The 13,150-nt window shown below is 41.0% G+C and overlaps 1 non-coding gene across 1 annotated transcript; it reads right to left on the reverse strand.

Annotated features, from left to right (window-relative positions):
* Nucleotides 1-1,266: 1,266 nt before the first annotated feature.
* Nucleotides 1,267-1,374, reverse strand: LOC148571714 (small nucleolar RNA R71). The gene has a single exon (XR_015908453.1). It is a non-coding gene; the product is annotated as a small nucleolar RNA R71 (small nucleolar RNA).
* Nucleotides 1,375-13,150: the final 11,776 nt, after the last annotated feature.

Below are 13,150 nucleotides of genomic sequence, written 5' to 3' on the forward strand. Positions count from 1 at the left end.
TATCATATTTTCGAAAATATCATCAACAATTAATGTTTTGATTCAAAAATTTCAAGTTTGTTACTTACTTGTTAAGAAAGATTCAAACTTTAAGTTCTAGAATCATATCTTGTGATTTCTTGTGAATCAAGTCATTAATTGTGATTTTAAAAATCAAATCTTTTTCAAAACTAATTTCAATCATATCTTTTCAAAAATATCTTCTTATCTTATCTTTTTCAAAATCATATCTTTTTAATCATATCTTTTCATATCATATCTTTTTCAAATATCTTTTCTAACTTCTTATCTTTTTATCTTTTAAAAATTGATTTTCAAAATTTATTTCAACTAACTAATTAACTTTTTGTTTGTTTCTTATATTTTTCAAAACTACCTAACTAACTATCCCTCTCTAAATTTCGAAAATACCTCCCTCTTTTTCAAAAATTCTTTTTAGTTAATTAATTGTTTAAATTTTAATTTTAATTCTCCTTTAATTTTCGAAAATCATCAACTCCTTTTCAAAAATAATTTTCGAAAATTTCCCTCTCTCATCTTCTTCTATTTATTTAATTACTTACTACTACTTCTCTTCATCTCATATCTCTACTATCCTCACCCTTGTGTTTGGATTCTCCTCCCTTCTCTTTCCTTACATTACATTCTTTTCTTCTTCTACTCACACAAAGGAATCTCTATACTGTGACATAGAGGATTTCATATTTTCTTTGTTATTCCCTTCTTTGTCATATGAGCAGGAGCAAGGACAAGAACATTCTTGTTGAAGCAGATCCTGAACCTGAAAGGACTTTGAACAGGAAACTAAGAGAAGCTAAAATACAACAATCCGGAGACAACCTTACAGGAATTTTTGAACAGGAAGAGGAGATGGCAGCCAAAAATAACAATAATGCAAGGAGGATGCTTGGTGACTTTACTGCACCTAATTCCAATTTACATGGAAGAAGCATCTCCATTCCTGCCATTGGAGCAAACAATTTTGAGCTGAAACCTCAATTAGTTTCTTTGATGTAGCAAAACTGCAAGTTTCATGGACTTCCATCTGAAGATCCTTTTCAGTTCTTAACTGAATTCTTGCAGATCTGTGATACTGTTAAGACTAATGGAGTAGATCCTGAAGTCTACAGGCTTATGCTTTTCCCATTTGCTGTAAGAGACAGAGCTAGAGTATGGTTGGACTCTCAACCTAAAGATAGCCTGAACTCTTGGGATAAGCTGGTCACGGCTTTCTTAGCCAAGTTCTTTCCTCCTCAAAAGTTGAGTAAGCTTAGAGTGGATGTTCAAACCTTCAGACAGAAAGAAGGTGAATCCCTCTATGAAGCTTGGGAGAGATAAAAGCAACTGACCAAAAAGTGTCCTTCTGACATGCTTTCAGAATGGACCATCCTGGATATATTCTATGATGGTCTGTCTGAATTAGCTAAGATGTCATTGGATACTTCTGCAGGTGGATCCATTCACCTAAAGAAAACGCCTGCAGAAGCTCAAGAACTTATTGACATGGTTGCTAATAACCATTTTATGTACACTTCTGAGAGGAATCCTGTGAGTAATGGGACGCCGCAGAAGAAGGGAGTTCTTGAAATTGATACTCTGAATGCCATATTGGCTCAGAATAAAATATTGACTCAGCAAGTCAATATGATTTCTCGGAGTCTGAATGGAATGCAAGCTGCATCCAACAGTACTCAAGAGGCATCTTCTGAAGAAGAAGCTTATGATCCTGAAAACCCTGCAATAGCAGAGGTGAATTACATGGGTGAACCATATGGAAACACCTATAATCCCTCATGGAGAAATCACTCAAATCTCTCATAGAAGGATCAACAAAAGCCTCAACAAGTCTTTAATAATGGTGGAAGAAACAGGTTTAGCAATAGCAAGCCTTCTCCATCATCCACTCAGCAACAGACAGAGAACTCTGAACAAAATACCTCTAATTTAGCAAACCTAGTCTCTGATCTATCTAAGGCCACTCTGAGTTTCATGAATGAAATAAGGTCCTCCATTAGAAATTTGGAGGCACAAGTGGGCCAGCTGAGTAAGAAGATCACTGAAACTCCTCCTAGTGCTCTCCCAAGCAATACAGAAGAAAATCCAAAAGGAGAGTGCAAGGCCATTGATATAACCATCATGGCCGAATCCAAGAAGGAAGGGGAGGACGTGAATCCCAAGGAGGAAGACCTCCTGGGACGTCCAGTGGTCAACAATGAGTTTCCCTTTGAGGAACCAAAGGACTCTGAGGCTCATCTAGAGACCATAGATATTCCATTAAACCTTCTTACGCCCTTCATGAGCTCTGATGAGTATTCTTCTTCTGAAGAGAATGAGGATGTTACTGAAGAGCAAGTTGCCAAGTTCCTTGGTGCAATCATGAAGCTAAATGCCAATTTATTTGGTAAAGAGACTTGGGGAGATGAACCTCCCCTGTTTACCAATGAACTAAATGCATTGGATCAACTGAGATTGTCTCAGAAGAAACAGGATCCTGGAAAGTTCCTAATACCTTGTACCATAGGCACCATAACCTTTGAGAAGGCTCTATGTGACCTTGGGTCAGGAATAAACCTCATGCCACTCTCTGTAATGGAGAAACTGGGAATCTTTGAGGTGCAAGCCGCCAAAATCTCATTAGAGATGGCAGACAACTCAAGAAAAGAGGCTTATGTTCAAGTAGAGGACGTGTTAGTAAAGGTTGAAGGCCTTTACATCCCTGCTGATTTCATAATCCTGGATACTAGGAAGGATGAGGATGAATTCATCATTCTTGGAAGACCCTTCCTAGCCACAGCAAGAGCTATGATTGATGTAGACAGAGGTGAACTAGTCCTTCAATTGAATGAGGACTCCCTTGTGTTTAAAACTCAAGGTCATCCTTCTGTAAACATGGAAAAGAGGCACAGTAAGCTTCTCTCAAAACAGAGTCATACAGAGCCCCCACAATTAAACTCTAAGTTTGGTGTTGGGAGGCCACAACCAAACTCTAAGTTTGGTGTTGAACTCCCATATCCAAACTCTAAGTTTGGTGTTGGGAAGTCTCAACAATGCTCTGAACACCTGTGTGGCTCCATGAGAGCCCACTATCAAGCTATTGACATTAAAGAAGCACTTGTTGGGAGGCAACCCAATTTTTATTTATCTAATTTTATTTTTATTTTTATTGTTCTTTCATGTTTTATTAGGTTCATGATCATGTGGAGTCACAAAATAAATAGAAAAATCAAAAACAGAATCAAAAATAGCAGAAGAAAAATCACACCCTGGAGGAAGGGCTTACTGGCGTTTAAACGCCAGTAAGGAGCATCTGGCTGGCGTTCAATGCCAGAACAGAGCATGGATCTGGCACTGAACGCCAGAAACAAGCATAGAACTGGCGTTCAACGCCAGAAACATGCTGCATCTGGGCGTTGAACGCCTAGAACAAGCATCAGTTCGGCGTTTAAATGCTAGAATTGCATGCAAAGGCATTTTACATGCCTAATTGGTGCAGGGATGTAAATCCTTGACACCTCAAGATCTGTGGACCTCACAGGATCATCTCAGGATCTGTGGACCCCATAGGATCCCCACCTTCCCTCCTCATAATCCTAGATTCTTCCACATCTTCTTCTTCATCTATTCTTTCTTCTCTTTCTCGAGGGCGAGCAATATTCTAAGTTTGGTGTGGTAAAAGCATAGCTTTTTGTTTTTCCATAACCATTGATGGCACCTAAGGCCAGAGAAACCTCTAGAAAGAGGAAAGGGAAGACAAAAGCTTCCACCTCTGAGTCATAGGAGACGGAGAGATTCATCTCAAGGGTCTATAGCTCAGTGGTAGAACATTTGACTGCAAATCAAGAGATCCCTGAGATACCTCAGGGGATACATTTTCCTCCACACAACTATTGGGGACAACTAAGGATGGAGCACCAAGAGCACTCCATCACCCTCCATGAAATTAGAGAAGATCAAAGAGCAATGAGGGAGGAACAACAAAGACAAGGAAGAGACATAGAAGAGCTCAAGGACATCATTGGTTCCTCAAGGAGAAAACGCCACCATCACTAAGGTGAACTCATTCCTTGTTCTTAAATTTTCTGTTTTTCATTTTCTTATGTTAAATGTTTATCTATGTTTGTGCCTTTATTACATGATCATTAGTGTCTAAGTGTCTATGCCTTAAAGTAGTGAATATGAATCCATCACCTCTCTTAAATGAAAAATGTTTTTAATTCAAACAAACAAGAAGTACATGAGTTTCGAATTTATCTTTGAACTTAGTTTAATTATATTGATGTGGTGACAATACTTTTTGTTTTCTGAATGAATGCTTGAACAGTGCATATGTCTTTTGAAGTTGTTGTTTAAGAATGTTAAATATGTTGGCTTTTGAAGGAATGATGACAAGGAGACATGTTATTTGATAATCTAAAAAATCATAAAAAATGATTCTTGAAGCAAGAAAAAGCAGTGAATACAAATAGCTTACAGAAAAAAAATTTAGAAAGAAAAAGAAAAAGCAAGAAGAAAAAGCCAAAAGCTCATAAAACTAAAAGGCAAGAGCAAAAAGCCAATAACCCTTAAAACCAAAAGGCAAGGATAAATAAAAAGGATCCCAAGGCTTTGAGCATCAGTGGATAGGAGGGCCTAAAGGAATAAAATCCTGGCCTAAGCGGCTAAACCAAGCTGTCCCTAACCATGTGCTTGTGGCGTGAAGGTGTCAAGTGAAAACTTGAGACTGAGCGGTTAAAGTCAAGGTCCAAAGCAAAAAAAGAGTGTGCTTAAGAACCCTGGACACCTCTAATTGGGGACTTTAGCAAAGCTGAGTCACAATCTGAAAAGGTTCACCCAATTATGTGTCCGTGGCATTTATGTATCCGGTGGTAATACTGGAAAACAAAGTGCTTAGGGCCACGGCCAAGACACATAAAGTAGCTGTGTTCAAGAATCAACATACTGATCTAGGAGAATCAATAACACTATCTGAACTCTGAGTTCCTATAGATGCCAATCATTCTGAACCTCAATGGATAAAGTGAGATGCCAAAACTATTCAAGAGGCAAAAAGCTACAAGTCCTGCTCATCTGATTGGAGCTATGTTTCATTGATAGTTTGAAATTTATAGTATATTCTCTTCTTTTTATCCTATTTGATTTTCAGTTGCTTGGGGACAAGCAACAATTTAAGTTTGGTGTTGTGATGAGCGGATAATTTATACGCTTTTTGGCATTGTTTTTAGTATGTTTTTAGTAGGATCTAGTTACTTTTAGGGATGTTTTTATTAGTTTTTATGTTAAATTCACATTTATGGACTTTACTATGAGTTTGTGTGTTTTTCTGTGATTTCAGGTATTTTCTGGCTGAGATTGAGGGACTTGAGCAAAAATCAGATTCAGAGGTTGAAGAAGGACTGCTGATGCTGTTGGATTCTGACCTCCCTGCACTCAATGTGGATTTTCTGGAGCTACAGAACTCCAAATGGCACGCTCTCAACGGCGTTGGAAAGTAGACATCCAGCGCTTTCCAGCAATATATAATAGTCCATACTTTGCCCGAGTTTAGACGATGCAAAAGGGCGTTGAACGCCAGTTCTACGCTGTAGTCTGGATTTAAACGCCAGAAACATGTCACGAACTAGAGTTGAATGCCAAAAACACGTTACAACTTGGCGTTCAACTCCAAAAGAAGCCTATGCACGTGTAAACTTCAAGCTCAGCCCAAGCACACACCAAGTGGGCCCCGGAAGTGGATTTATGCATCAATTACTTACTTCTGTAAACCCTAGTAACTAGTTTAGTATAAATAGGACTTTTAACTATTGTATTAGACATCTTCGGATCATCTTGGGACGTCTAGTTCTTAGATCATGGGGGCTGGCCATTCGGCCATGCCTAGACCTTCATCACTTATGTATTTTCAACAGTAGAGTTTCTACACTCCATAGATTAAGGTGTGGAGCTCTGCTGTTCCTCATGATTTAATGCAAAGTACTACTGTTTTATATTCAATTCAACTTATTCCACTTCTAAGATATCCATTCGCACCCAAGAACATGATGAATGTGATGATTATGTAACGCTCATCATCATTCTCACTTATGAACGCGTGCCTAACAAACACTTCCGTTCTACATGCAAACAAGCTAGAATGAGTATCTCTTAGATATCTAATACAGGAGACCGAGTCCGAGATATTAGAATCTTCGTGGTATAAGTTAGAAACCATGGATGGCCATTCCTGAGATCCGAAAAATCTAAACCTTGTCTGTGGTATTCCGAGTAGGATCTGGGAAGAGATGGCTGTGACGAACTTCAAACTCGCGAGTGTTGGGCGTAGTGACAGACGCAAAAGGAGGGTGAACCCTATTCCCGTATGATCGAGAACCTCCAGATGATTAGCCGTGCCGTGACAGAGCATTTGGACCTTTTTCACAAGAGGATGGGATGTAGCCATTGACAACGTAGGAAGGATTGGATGAAGACAGCAGGAAAGCAGAGGTTCAGAGGAACGAAAGCATCTCTATACACTTATCTGAAATTCTAACCAATGAATTACATAAGTATTTCTATCTTTATTTTCTGTTTATTTATTATTATTATTCGAAAACTCCATAACCATTTGATATCCGCCTGACTAAGAATTACAAGATGACCATAGCTTGCTTCATACCAACAATCTCCGTGGGATCGACCCTTACTCACGTAAGGTTTTATTACTTGGACGACCCAGTGCACTTGCTGGTTAGTTGTATCGAAGTTGTGACAAATTATGAATTAAGATTAGAGCACCAAGTTTTTGGAGCCATTACCAGGGATCACAATTTCGTGCACCAGTCACCCTTCAAGCTCCAAATTCATCAAGGTCAATGGACATCGCTTAAATCTATATCATGGTGAGAAGATGAAGAAAAACAAGGAGTTGGAGATCTTCCTATTGGAAGATCCACCAACAGAAGCAGATTGAGCTTCTGGACCGTCCAACTTAAGGACGTAAAAGCAAAGTGCTAGGTGGGAGACAACCCACCATGGTATGTTCGTTTCTTCTCATTCTTAGTCTATTTTATCTTAATTTTCTTAGTAGTCATTCATAGTTTCTGCATATATATCTGCATGCTGCATTTTGCATTCTGCATAAAAAAAAAAAACACGCACACGACGCGCAAGCGTCGCTGATGCGTACGCGTCATATGTGTGTGCATGAAAAATAAAGATTGGACAGAGAGTTGCGCGGGAGTGGCGCAGGAAGGGTGCATTGCGCAGAAACTTACTCACGCGTATGCGTCTATGACGCGTACGCGTCATTTGAAATTTGGCACACCACGCGTACGCGTCCATCACGCGCACGCGTGGATGATGAAATCGGCGTAAATGCGTATTTGGGCAGAGAGTTGTGATGGCTTGGGGCTGGAACTGTGCTAGAGGCACAAACTTGATCACGCGTACGCGTCCCTGACGCGTGCGTGTCGTTTTCCGCAAATGGCCATCCACGCGTATGCGTGCATGACGCACACGCGTCATATGAGATTTTTTGGTTCCCAAGCCACGCAAACAGAGAGTTGCGCATGCGCGCGGCTGCCTTCGCGCGATTCGCACAAACCAGGGCACGCGCACGCGTGTCTGACGCTTACGCGTCACTATGAAAATTACGCCCCTCGCGTACGAGTGCCTTACGCGTACGTGTCGCTTGCGCCGCCTCACCTAAACCTGTACGCCGCCCAATTTTCGTTTCCCTCCCCGCAAATACTAATTTTCTTCCTATTTCCTTTCTTCTTTCTTCTTTCTTCTTTCCTCCCTCTTTTCACTCTTACTTTCTACTTCTTTCTTCCTCTTCTTCTCATCTTCCTCATCAGGTTTCTTCTCTTTCTCTCCTCTACTATTTCATTCTTCATTTAATTATAGCATGTACTTAATTTTTCCTTTCTTCTTTCTTTCCTTCTTATTATTTTTCTATTATTTTTGCATTCTTTTAATTGGTGTTAGAAATCTACATGGGTGATTGTTCTCTTCTATATTTGCTTCTGGATATATTAGGTAGTGATTTGACAATTGATATTAATTTTTGGGTTGCTTGCATGTTGGATTTCATACTTTCCCTAATATATTTTACATGCTACCAAGTGTTTGTGAAAAGTCCATATGGCATTGTGAATTCTTAATTATTCTATTATTCTACTCTACTACCTGTTTTTCACAAAACCCTTGCAACTTTTTTATTAATTAAAAATAATTGTCAATACAAACGTGATTGTTAGTTTGTTACATTTGATAATCAAATTGAGCAATTAATGCTTGATCTATGCTACTCATGCCTTTGCTGGCAAGCTAATAAACATCTTGCATCTAATTGTCTTAATTTATCATGCTATATTTTCATTGATGTTCTAATTACATGGAGTCACAACCATGTGTTTACGACATTCTTCTTTACCTTGGCATTGATTATCACTTGTATTTTCCTCCTCCTTGTTCTAGCTAGTTGATTTCATGTCCCTTTCTTTTATCCCTTTTCAGGATGGCCATCAGGAAAGGTAAAGAGAAAGCCCCTAATAAGCCACCGGCAAGGACAGGAATGAAAAGAGCACCAGCTGCGGAACCATTCTCAACATCAGTCAAGCCATCCACAAAGCGACTCACGAGGATCGTCAAGGTCGATGAAACAGAGAAAGCCTTTCCAGCAAAGGACACTGAGCGGTTCACTAACCGCTACTGTGAGCAGATGTTCCCCATCTTGGCTGAGTAGAACTACAACAATGAGCACCTACTCATCCTCCCTACCCACATTGTTGAGTTTGTTGAGCCCCGCATTGAGCGCAGACAATGGGGATTCTTACGGAGGCAACCACGGCAAGTTAAACTCTCATGGGTAGTTGAATTCTTCTCCAATTTTCACATGCCAGCCCTGCAGTCTGTCTATGTCCGTCAGAAGAATCTCCCCATAACTGAAGGGGCCATTCAGTGCGCTTTAGATCTCCCCCTGCCCCAGAAGGATTGGACGCATACCAAGAAGCCTCTTTCAAGCGCCAGACATACCAATTTGACTAGGACGCCATCCTCAGAGTTATAGCACAACCTGGCAGCAGATGGATATATGGATACTGTCGATCCCGACCTAAGGGCATATTGGCTTCAGCACTTACCTTGGAGGCTCAAGTGTGGGCACAGATTATGTCCCACTACGTCTTTTCGAGCACTCAGGGTATCGATACTTGTCATTTATGGATGCATACTTGGGATACAATCAAATCCCGATGTACAAGTCAGATCAAGAAAAAACATCATTCATCACACCTAGAGCAAACTATTGCTATGTGGTTATGCTGTTTGGACTAAAAAACACAGGAGCCACATATCAAAGGTTGATGACTAAGGTGTTTGCATCTCACCTTGGGGGGCTGATGGAAGTCTATGTAGACGACATGCTAGTAAAAACCAAGGATGAGACCGACCTCTTGACAGACCTCAAGCAAGTATTCAACACCATAAGGTTGCATGGGATGAGGTTAAATCCCGCAAAATGCACCTTCGCAGTAGAGGCTGGAAAGTTTCTAGGTTTTATGCTTACACAAAGAGGAATCGAAGCTAATCTCGACAAGTGTAAAGCTGTGCTAGAAATGAAAACCCAGCTTGCTTAAAAGAGGTCCAGCAGCTAAACGGTCGACTTGCCGCCCTCTCCAGATTCTTGGCGGGATCGGCATTAAGATCCCTACCACTCTTCTCCCTACTAAGAAAAGGATGCAAGTTTGAATGGACTCCTGAGTGCGAAGAAGTATTTCAGGAGTTCAAAAGGTTTTTAAGCCAACCTCCCATTCTGACCCGACCTAAAGCTGGGGGAGAACTCGTCCTGTATTTGTCCGTAGCAGACAAAGCTGTAGCATCAGCCCTAATACAGGAAGACGAGGTCGGGCAGCATCTTGTATACTTCACCAGTAAAGTTCTACAAGGCCCTGAATTAAGGTACCAAAAACTCAAAAAGTTTGCGTACGACTTAATAATAGCCTCTCGAAGGTTACGACCTTACTTTCAAGCTCATACAATAAGAGTCCGAACGAACCAACCCATGAAGCAAATCCTCCAGAAGATGGATATTGCGGGTAGAATGGTTCAATGGGCAATAGAGCTATCCGAGTTTGACTTAAAGTATGCAACTCGGATAGCAATCAAAACCTAGTGCCTCACCAACTTCGTGACAGAATATGCAGGAGATCAAGAGGGAGAATCCACTGCATGAGAATTATACGTAGATGGATCCTCAAATAAAATAGGAAGCGGTGCAGGCATAATACTGGTCAACAAAGGGGGAACCCAAATAGAAGTCTCCATCAAGTTTGAATTCCCAGCTTCTAACAACTAGGCAGAATATGAAGCCTTGATTATAGGACTAAAGCTGGCAGAAGAAGTCGGTGCAACGAAAGTAGTGGTATACAGCGACTCTCAGGTGGTGACCTCTCAGATAAATGGAGAGTACCAGGCTAAAGACCCCAACATGAAGAGATATTTGGACAAAACCTTGGACCACCTTAGGCGCTTTGTAGAAACTGAGATCAAGCACATAACTCGGGATCTCAACAGCAGAGCAGACACCCTCTCCAAGCTAGCAAGTACCAAACCAAGGGGGAATAATAGAAGCCTAATCCAAGAAACTCTCCAAGAACCCTCTGTAGCAAAAATAGAGGCCAAGCAAGACATCCTTGAAGTTAACGGATTAGACCTCGGGTGGATAAATCCCTTCATAGAATATCTAAAATTTGACATCCTACCAAAAGAGGAAAGAGAAGCTAAGAAAATTTGGAAGGAAGCACAAAACTATAATTTGGTAAAAAATATCCTCTATAAAAGGGGGATATCAACAACATTATTAAAGTGCGTTCCGACCTCAAGGACGACAGAAGTTTTAGAAGAGGTCCATAATGGTATCTGCGGAAACCATCTCGAGGCAAGGTCATTGGCTAGGAAATTCATCTGAGCCGGATTTTACTTGCCAACTTTACAAAAAGATGCCACCGAGTTTGTAAAGAAGTGTCAACCATGCCAAATGCATACAAACTTCCATGTCGCTTCCCCCGAGGAGCTCATAAGTGTAACTTCTCCATGGCCTTTTGCTAAATGGGGACTGGACCTATTAGGACCCTTTCCCCAAGCACCTGGACAAGTAAAATACCTAATAGTGGAAGTAGATTACTTCACGACGTGGATAAAAGCAGAACTATTGGCCACCATCACTGCCCAGAGAAGTCGGAAGTTTCTCTACAAAAATATTATCACAAGGTATGGGGTACCTCACTCCATCACCACAGATAATGGCACTCAGTTCACCGACTCAACCTTCAGAAACCTAGTAGCCAGCATGAAGATCTAACATCAATTCACCTCGGTAGAATACCCACAGGCAAAAATGGGCAAGCTGAGGTAGCCAACAAAGTCATACTGGCAGGGTTAAAGAAAAGGCTACAAGGTGTAAAAGGAGCCTGGGCTGAAGAACTCCCTTAAGTACTTTGGGCTTATTGGACTACACCTGAGTCTGCCACAGGGGAAACACCCTTCCGACTTGCCTATGGCATAGAAGCCATGATACCAGTAGAAATCAGCGAGCAAAGTCCAAGGGTGAGCTTCTACGATGAGGTCGGAAACATACAGGGGCACAAAGAAGAATTGGAGCTACTCCCTGAATTCCGAGAGCAAGCCCAGATAAGAGAAGCAACATTAAAGCAAAGAATGGCTACAAGATACAATAAAAAAGTCATTCGAAGAAACTTCACCCCAGATGACTTAGTTTTGATTAGAAACGACATTGGAGTCAATAAATCCGGGGAAGGAAAGCTCGCTGCTAATTGGAAAGGACCATACAAAATTAGTGAGGTCTTAGGAAAAAGTTACTATAAGGTGACCGACTTAAGCGGAACCGAGCTACCTAGGTCATGGCATGCTTGTAATATGAAAATGTACTATAGTTAAAAGCGAACTCCGCTCACTGATGTACTCTTTTCCCAACTTCATGGTTTTTTTCCCAAAAGAAAAGGGTTTTTCTGAAGGGGGGTTTTTAACGAGGCATCAAAGCGGGGGTTAAGGGGAACAAATTGTCAAAGCTCTTAGTAGCAAAAAGTACCCTCACAAGTAAATAAAGATCTTTTTCCTACATCTCTTTAAAGTTCCTTTATACATTATTTTTTCTACGAAACATTCCGACTTAAGCTTGACAAAATGTAAAAGTCCCATGAACCGACCTAGATGGTCGTCAGGATAAAACGACGAGGTACAAGTCGGTGTAAAGAGGTTATAAAAGTAGATCATGATAAACTCGGAAATTACTCGACCTACAAGTCAAAAAAATCGAGGAAAGAAGAAATGCATCGCAAAAATAGCCTAAGTTACAGAAACTCAATAAATCAAAAATTGGGTATAAGGAATATGAAAAGAGAAAAAGAAAATCTAACAAAAAACCAAAGGCATAGGCTGTCCCAAGTCTCAGAGAAAATTCAAAATATATTAGACAAAAGACAGCCAGCCAGGATAAAGGATTTTTTCAAAGTAAAAAGATCAACACGAGTTTTGGAAAAACCTAAACAGAAAGCATGCACACAACAAAAGGATATCCTAAACCCTTATCCAAAAAAGGATATTTTTAAATATTTTATTTACGGCCATGAAAGGCCGAGAAGTGTCAAGCAAACGGCACCACCATACAAAACAAAATAAAATTGTTTAAAAATAGGGGGCCCGCAGGCCGGACCTCTCTTATAGCCACAGTCAGTTAAGAAAGGGGAAGATCACCACCACCAAGAGAAGGGCCATCACCACCAGGACCAGGGAGAGAAGTCGGAGCAGCACCAGGAGGGGGGCAGAACAGGCTGATCGGGATTTTGAACAGGAACTCCCAAGGAACTCGGCACATCCCCCCGAGGAGGAGACTCCACTATTCTTTGTCCCCTCGTCTTCAACTTGGAGTCAGTCGCAGGTCGGGGAGGGGAGACAATGGCACCGTCCACCACGATCTTGTCAGGATCTAATGGAGAGAGGTCCAAGTCGGGTGCAATGATTCCAACCTGTTCCTTAAATATTCTCCATGCCTCCTCTGCACCCTCAGCGATCGAATCCTCTAAGTCCTGGAAAGTGTCCTGACACCCCGAAAGCTCCTTTTTCAGATCCAAATTCTCCCTAAAAAGCCTAACGT

This window comes from Arachis ipaensis, chromosome B3 (assembly GCF_059453495.1).
Source record: "Arachis ipaensis isolate K30076 ecotype BB chromosome B3, ASM5945349v1, whole genome shotgun sequence".
Classification (NCBI taxonomy): domain Eukaryota; kingdom Viridiplantae; phylum Streptophyta; class Magnoliopsida; order Fabales; family Fabaceae; genus Arachis; species Arachis ipaensis.